General features: G+C 46.9%; 1 long non-coding RNA gene across 1 annotated transcript; it reads left to right on the top strand.

Moving 5' to 3' along the window:
* The first annotated feature begins 5287 nt into the window (after positions 1 to 5287).
* Positions 5288 to 5885, top strand: LOC116654282. The gene is made up of 2 exons (XR_004309395.1): positions 5288 to 5600; positions 5681 to 5885. It is a non-coding gene; the product is annotated as an uncharacterized LOC116654282 (long non-coding RNA).
* Positions 5886 to 8286: the final 2401 nt, after the last annotated feature.

Below are 8286 nucleotides of genomic sequence, written 5' to 3'. Positions count from 1 at the left end.
ACGTCCATGTGCCACGCAAACACCGATTTATCCAACCACATGCACACAGCTCTCATGGCTCCTGGCTGCAATTTGTTTTCTGTGGTGCTTCTCAAGGGCCAGGGGGCAGTGAAGCCCCACAGATTCCAGCAGCCCCACACTGCTGTGGAGCACTGGAGCACCCACAGAAGTTCTGCCCCACATGTTTACACTGCCTTTAAGTACATAAATAAGGAACGTTAAGAGGTGATGGTGCTTGGAGTGCAGCTCTGCTCAGAGAGACAGTTTAACAGAAATCTGGGCTTGTTAATTACTCTAACAGACTCTACAATAAGTAGGCTTGTCCATTAGTTATAATGAGTGCTGGGGACGGGTATTGGCCACACTGAAATTAACAAAGAAGGAACAAAAAGTGGGAGGGCAAATTGCATGGAGTATGGAACAGTCCTGACCCACAGGGCCAAAAGAACCCACAGCTGGAGGGAGCAGTGTTGGCAGTGGACCCCACTGAGCAGCACAGCCATTCCTTCCCTGGGAGACCTGCTGGCAGGAGGTGCTACCTGCCCTCATGTCCGATCACTTGCTGACCTTACGTATCAGATTGCACTGGGAAGAAATTACCTTTCTTAAATCTAGAGAAGGTAACCGGCCAATGTTCTTCTTATTCATGTGTCTAATCCCTAAATCCTACTAAACTGTTTGCCTCAGTAATATCCAACTGCAGTAAATTCCACAGGTTAATCATACACCAAGAACAAGATTATTTTCTTTTATCCATTTTTGTTGACATATACAGGAACATTTTAAATTCAACTACCATTTGCCTTTAGTCGTCAGACAGATACATAAATGCTATTAGCCACACAGCCTGACTGTGTGATCTGCACAGAAACACCACAGATAGCTGCAGGGAACCCCCCAGGATGGAGGGTCCCCTCATACTGCAACCTCCATCCTGCAGCCATAGGCACAGCTGTGGTGCAGGGGAGGCAACGGCCAGGACACGTGCAGTGCCCAGCTGCGATGAGGCAGAGCTACCCTTGTTTCTCCTGGGAAGGAAAGTTGATTTCTATCACTGAAATTCCTTAGAGATCCATTTGGTTAATGTGGGACATCAGTTGCCCTTTGATGACACAGCATATATATGCCAGCAGCTGCTCTTCCACTATAACATCACCCCAGGACCGATAGGGACGAGCGGTTGACGTCTGGTTGTGGAGTGAATGTGGGTCAGAAGCTGATGAAGCTGAAATTTATCATTGGAATGATCCCCAAGTGCTTTGTAAAGCGGGAGAATGATTAAGTATGAAGGTAGCAGTAGGCAGGGTTTACAGATTAGGAAGAACAAGCTCTGATGAGAGCTATTTAAACTCGGATAATGACGTGAAAGCAATGGACAGTACTCTTGGTAAGATGTTAAAGGTTAAAAATACAAAGTTTTACAATATATGAAGTATCTCCTGGATCAGGAAAGCCTTTATACAGTCTGCAATGGACCAAATCAACTCTCAGTCACACGGGGTTAAATCACAAAGTCACTCTCAGTTCCTCCTGTGAGAGGGAAGCTGAACTTCACGTATTTCCCTTGATCTTAAGTCTGGTTCATTTTACTTATTGGCACGGACAGATTTTACCGTCCTGTAGCACCAAAGCAGAAATAAAGCAACCAGTACATAGATATGTATTTATATAGTCTTGGACCTGTATTTAGAAAACTGAAGAACATCACATTGTACAACTTCAAGTCCAGGTCAGGAAGGCACATGGCACATCCCATGGCATTTCCACCCCCACTGCTGAGGCATGGAGCTACATCTGCTCCACGTGGGAGAACTCAGGTCTTTTTCCCTGTGCAGGCTTTGAAATCCCCATCTGAGTTGAGCAGTGGCTTTCAGTTGGGCCAAGAAACGCATTAAGAATGATAGACACTCACAGTGCTTTTCCCAGTAAAAACCCAGCCCTGAGCATACACTGCATTACAGAAATGTTTCATGTAAGAAATGAAACAAAAACAAATCACAAAAGCCTTGCTTCAATAGATGAGTGGAAGTTGGAGTTTCTGCCATTCATGCAGTTCTGGACAATCTTAAAACAGCGAGATAGCTGCTCTGATAAGCACAGCAGGAAACAGAAGAGCTGTGAGAAGAGGCCAATATTTAAGTCATCCAGGTGAAATGCTTCTTTCTTCCTAAGAACAACCTGATATGATATTCCCAATTAACGGATCTGTACAAAACAAGTGGTGAAGATGCTGACACAAACAGCCCTGATGTCATTTGATTTTTATTGCAGTCTCCAACTCAGCTGCTGCTCAGTTATCATCTGCTTTGATGCGGTGCTGAACAGATGCACCTGCTTTAGAATGCCTGATATTCACACCCTGAACATCACAGACAGACATTTAGCTACGATCCTCACCCGATCTGCACTGCTTGTTTTGTCCATCTGTCTTTTTGTCAGGGTTTAGATTATCGCCTTTCCAGCACAACAAGCAAAACTTGGGTGCTGTGATGAACTTATCAATCTCCATTAATTATATCAGCAGCGTGGTGAAATCATCTATTCTGTCATCTCTGGAATATTGCCTGGCTTCAGGTTTGGCTCTCTCAATCCGATTTGTAGATACTTATTCGTGCACTCGTGACCTCCTGATTGGATTATTGGAATTCTTTGCTGACAGCTCTTCCTGATAAGGCCTTACACAGGATTCTATTAATCCAAATGCAGTAGTGAAGAAATTCTGTTAAGCAACCGCTCTGCTGTGATCTATACAGCCCTGCACTCGCCTGATGGGCGGCACTTCCAGCAGCTGCAGAGGCAGCACATGCTGCACTGGGAGCCAGCAAACATCTCGCTCTTCAGCACACTTATCTCTTTCATCTGCCTTCTTCCTGACTCCACAGTAAGATGTGCTGACCTCTCGGGGGCTCCTAATCTCTTTATCTACTGACCTCCCACTTACTATTTGTCCTAAGTACTGAAATCATTTAATCCCCAATATCACTGAGATGGAGACGTAGAATTTCCCCCTCCGTGCTTTGCAGTGTGGTGCTCAACTCTGTAGTCTGTGAACTTCGGGTTTTGCAGCAAGCCCCCCCCCACAGTTTACTATACTTCCCTATGGGCAGCTGGATGATGCCCACAGATAGAGTTGCTCTCCCTGGGATGGTTCAGCAGCTGAAGCTGAACACGTACATGGATCTCAGAAACCAATAATGAAGTTCTCTCATTTTCCATATCATTCTAAGGATGCCTTTAATCGTTATTTTTAATTACCTGTTACAGCAGAAGGTGTGACAGTTTTATACCACCTTTCCAGCCTACTAAATTGTCCCATTTCACAGACATATACAGAAGGCAAAGCCACTAAAACACTTTCTGTTTTACACAATGGCTGGAATTTAGGTAACTTCTGGAAATTAGGAGCAGATAATGAAGTTCACGTGAGGAATCTGTTGCTGTTCAGGAGTATTGTCTAGCACAGAGTTGAAGGGCCCTGGCCTGCTGGCATCTAAAGAAACTAACATTTCACTCCAGATTTCCACCAAGTATGTTTTATGCTACAGAAGAGCAAACTGGTGCACGTACTGTGGCCTCTGTTTTCCACAAGTAAGATGTTCCCAGCCAGAGGATTATGAGCGCCATGCTTCGTTACGTTTTAAACAATAAAAATGAATGACCCATCTCCAGTGAGTGTCATATTTCTGGAAGGGAGGATAACCCGCGTGGTTAGGAACACGTCCTACATCTATCTGCTTCATTAACCTTTGGGAGCTGGAATAGTTCTAAGGTTTGAGAAGCAATTAATATCCTGTAGGCAACAACATTCTTGAATGGATGACCCAGGATTTCAGTCACACCTGAGCAGAAAGTAACACCTCACCAAGTGCTCCCAAAGAGCAACAAAACAAAACAGAGCCACCTGTATGATAGGTGAGGCCTGTATGATATGTCCAGTGTTACGAATACATCTATAACAATGGTCACTTCAGAAGGACAGAAGCTTTGGGATTAACCTCACCACACATTTCTAAGTAATCTGCTCACCCAGTAAAAGACTTTAGTGTTCTCCACATCAATTGTACCTATAGGAGATGTTTTTTCCATCTACCTCAGGATGGAAACCAGAAAATGATCACCCAAATGAAACCCAGAAATACCTCAGCATGCACATAATATCAGTTCAGCGGGCATTACCTGCCTCAGCTACTCACATCTCTATTTTAAGATGACAAACGACATAGCTACAAATAAGATACTTTTTTTTCTTGTGCCGTTACAGTGACCTGGCTGATGTCTTTGAAGACAAACAATTCAACGGCAAAACAAACCTCTGGGTTTTGCTGCTTTTCCCCAGAAGCTTCACAACATAATGACAGAACTGTCTTCAAATGGCACCAGCACGAAACCTCGCTGCTAATGAGCTGCAGATCTGCATCGTAACTGACCATCCAGATTTCCATTCACAAAAGCAGGATGTGGTCAGCAAGAACAAACACGAGCGGCGAGCCAAAGAATAATAATTAAGGAGATTTGCAAAGTTGAGAGTACAGTGACATAAATATCAGTGCAATTGCTGCAGACACCGCGTGCAAGGACCAGAAAGGACCATCACACATGTGGCATCAGCTGCTGCCTTATCGCCTCCCAGAGGTGGCCGCCTGCAGCTCTCTGCTGCCTATCGCTGCCTATTGCTCCCAATCGCTGCCTTATTGCTGCCCATCGCTGCCGCACACGTAAAGGGCAGAGGGGGAAAGCGACGCGAGCCCAAGGAGTTAACGGCCGCGCCGCCCCGCTGGGCCGCCCCAGCGCTCTATCACAAGCGCTGCCAGGGGCACATGCTGGGTGGCTAATTAAAACAATTACAAAGACAAAGGAGGCATCAATAGCATTCCAAGCAGCAAAGAAAGAGATGAAGTAGAGAAGATTTAAACCATCGGTGGCTGAGCTCTGCGGGCCGCTCCGGGCGGTCCCACGGCGCGGCGAGGTCCGTGCAGCCCCGGGGCGGTTTGTGTTGGGCTGGACGAGGTTCTGGGCTTTGAGCCTCGCTAAACGGACCGCGGCATTCGCTCATTTTAGATACACGTACATACAGTGTTTTCTGCCAGCAAATGCAGCAAAATCGTTCTGCGAACACAACCGTGCGAACACGCCGCACTTACCGGCCCCGAGGAGCGTCGAGGGCGGCGCCGCTTTCCTCGTGCACGGCACTGAAGGCGCTTCTCGTGCGGGGCGGCCTCGCCTCGTGCCGTCGGTGCGGCCCGACAGACAGCGCGACTTCACAACCAGCCTTTGTTACAGCGCTCAGTTACAGCACCGTGTTACAGCACCGCGCCCGGGGCGCCCCGGGACCGCAGGGCACCCACAGCTGCTCGCAGGCACACGTTGTGCGGGTTTACAGGAGCCTCGTTTGCTAAATTAATCAGAGGGAACCAAAGGGCTGAGCCGGGTGTGCCGGCCTTGTGATGCATTGTGAGTCCACTCAGCTGTTCGTTTAATCATCGGGATAATTAGCCCAAAAGAAACCTGGAGGGGCAACCACAGCTTTTTCTGATTGCTGCCTCTGGTGGAATAGCAGGGGCTGAGAATGCAATAACTGGAGAGGGAACCAGTTATCCAAAGTGAGTGTGTTTCATCCCAAAATTGAAACGAGGCACTGATCAAGCTTCAGTAAGTGATCACCAATATTATTCTTCCACAGCCATGCTCCGTGAAACCCGGATTTCTCTGGGGAGGTTTCATGCTAATGGTGTCACACCTCCAGCGCAGCACGGTGTGAATGACTCTCCAACATCAGGTTTAAACTGGAACCGAGCTGTTTGACCACATGTTTCACTGCCAAACAAAAAATGATACTTCTCACCATGTGGATACAAAAGCAAACAGCGAATTCATTTAAGCCTGAACAGTCTTCTTGCTGAACTGAGCCTGACTTGTTACTTGGCATCCAAAGCCCAGCAAAACCGGCACCATTTCATGGCAGTCTGTGAAGCTGCTGCCTTCCATGTGTGAGCAGATCATTGCACAAGGCCGGGCACTTTGTTACTTTAACAACAGAAGATGTTTTCAGTAGTTTCTGTCGTTGTTGTCTCTGCAGATACCAGCAAAGTTCCATCGCACAGCTCGGGGAAGAGGCTCCATGTGCTCCACTTTCTGAATTCACATCACTGCTGCTGTCACACAGCTGCACACAACACCTGCTGTCAGCCCTGCCCACCCGGCTGTGGGACTTCCCTACAAAACTCCAGTTTGCTGCCCATCGTTAATGTCACATTACAAAACCATGACAGTTAATTAGAGACATCAGCGAATACAAGTAGGAAAACAGCTCCATTTCTCAGTCAATGGGAGCTGGTTCCAGAAAGCAACAAAGATGTGGGACACGCTCAGTTTCCAGGGGACTTCTTGAAGCTTTTCTGAAAGCTTAGGGAACATTTAGTTTCTTACTCTCATGTCACAGAAGAGAGATAGGATTCTGTAGTTACACTTTTATTACTGTGATAAAGATGGCTTTGTTTTTATGGAGGTGGACTCAGGGAGCGCACAATACCTATAAAGCACAGTGCTGTGGCAATTTGCAGATGTGTTGAGGGCAGCATGCTCAGCTCCTGCAGCAGGCTCCTTCTATCTGCATTCTGAGCACAGCAGAGGGGCTCTGAGGTGACACACAGCCCCTACCTGACCACAAACACACCAGGCTTCCCCTCCACCTCCAGGGCTGCCCAGCTGCCTCCTGCAACCATGTGAAGCCTTGCACAGCCCTGAAGGTTTCATCCAGAACGTTGCACCAACAGCACAGCCCCCCTCCCAGGTTGGACATCGTTCCTGCTCATTCCTATGGGAATGAAAGCTGAAGTCACCAAATAACAGAAGAACTGAAGCTGCCGTGTTTTAGAAAATTCTATCAAATTAAGAATTCTCTGAGAAATAATTCCTTCTGCTTTTAATAGCAACTTCAGAGTTAAAACCCTTTTACATTTAATCAACCTGCTTAAAATTCTTGCCCCCAGCAGGAAAGAGTCTCAATCAGAGGGAGACAAACATTCATTAAGCCCTGTACAATAAACCTGCTCTGCAGCCGAGGTGCTATTAATATCATTTTACAGAAAGAGGAAATGGAAGAATGGTGAGATGGGAGTAACTCGCTTGGGGTCACAAAAAGGTTCAGGAAGGCACGGTAGAGTAGTAAACCTTAAATCAGAGCTGCTCCAACCCACAGCAGTGTGCCCTCCTTGCTGTGCTTTGCCACGCTGCCTATTACCATTCATTATTACGTAAATAAAAGGCAATAAAGCTTATAAAAAGCGAATACACTGATTTATCTGAGATCTCAACTTTCATGCAGTGAAACTTTAAAACGTGATAAAATAGAAATGACTCTTCTCATTTCCCTAATGGATGAAGTTTGTTAAAAAGGGGTGCAGCCCTTCCCCACTGCCCACCATTTCTCTTCTCCCGATGCTGTTTGCATTTCAGTGCAGCATTCCTTGTGCTTGGAAAGCAAAGACATATCCTGCTTATCAAAACAAAAGATAGAGAACAGTTGCTCATACTATATTACACTGGCTGGACAGCAGTGAGCAGTTTGGTACAAAGTCAGCTTGGACTGTAGCATCCAGCCAGACATAGTGAGCAAGGAAACTGAAAAACCACCACACTTGTGTATCCAAAGGGCCTGCAATACAGCCAGGATTGAATGCAAGCAAAGGGCAAACAAGACCCAAACACTGCAATGCATAACAGTGCTCCCACAACTGAGCACTCAGTGCAGCCCTGTGGGTGCCCCTGGCACACCCAGCTCTGCCCTCTCCTCCTGCACTTCCCCTCTGCAGGTTGGTTGTCCCCACAGAAGGAAATAGGAACTAAAAGGACTTTGAGTTGACTTAATTAATGCTTGTAACACTAGCCAATTGACATCAGCACCTTGTCTGTCACTCACTGTGGGAGGGGGAGATGTGTTAAAAGTAACAGCCAATTTCCGCTCCTCCAGCCGGAGCTTTGCTGCAAGGCAGCAGCAAAAAGCCAAGGCCAAGTCAGTGAGTGACATCTTAAGGCTGCTCACAGAACTGGCTACGTTATATTTGCTGCATTTGGTACGAAGAGAAGAACCAGGGCACTGCTGTTGCTCAGAGCGTTTGCGGGTGGGTCACAGCTGGCAGCCAGTGACATTGCTGCTGAGTGGCTGCAGAGCTTGGACCAGTTCAGAATAAACATCAGCATTTAACAGCCCTCCTACGTGTGAATCTGAGAACATCTGATCCAAAACCAGGCAAACACAGATGGAAGAACACGGGGATTCACACGAGG

Source organism: Coturnix japonica, chromosome 20 (assembly GCF_001577835.2).
Source record: "Coturnix japonica isolate 7356 chromosome 20, Coturnix japonica 2.1, whole genome shotgun sequence".
NCBI lineage: Eukaryota > Metazoa > Chordata > Aves > Galliformes > Phasianidae > Coturnix > Coturnix japonica.
The sequence above is the reverse complement of the archived record's forward strand: the minus strand, read 5'-3'. Positions and strand labels throughout refer to the sequence as shown.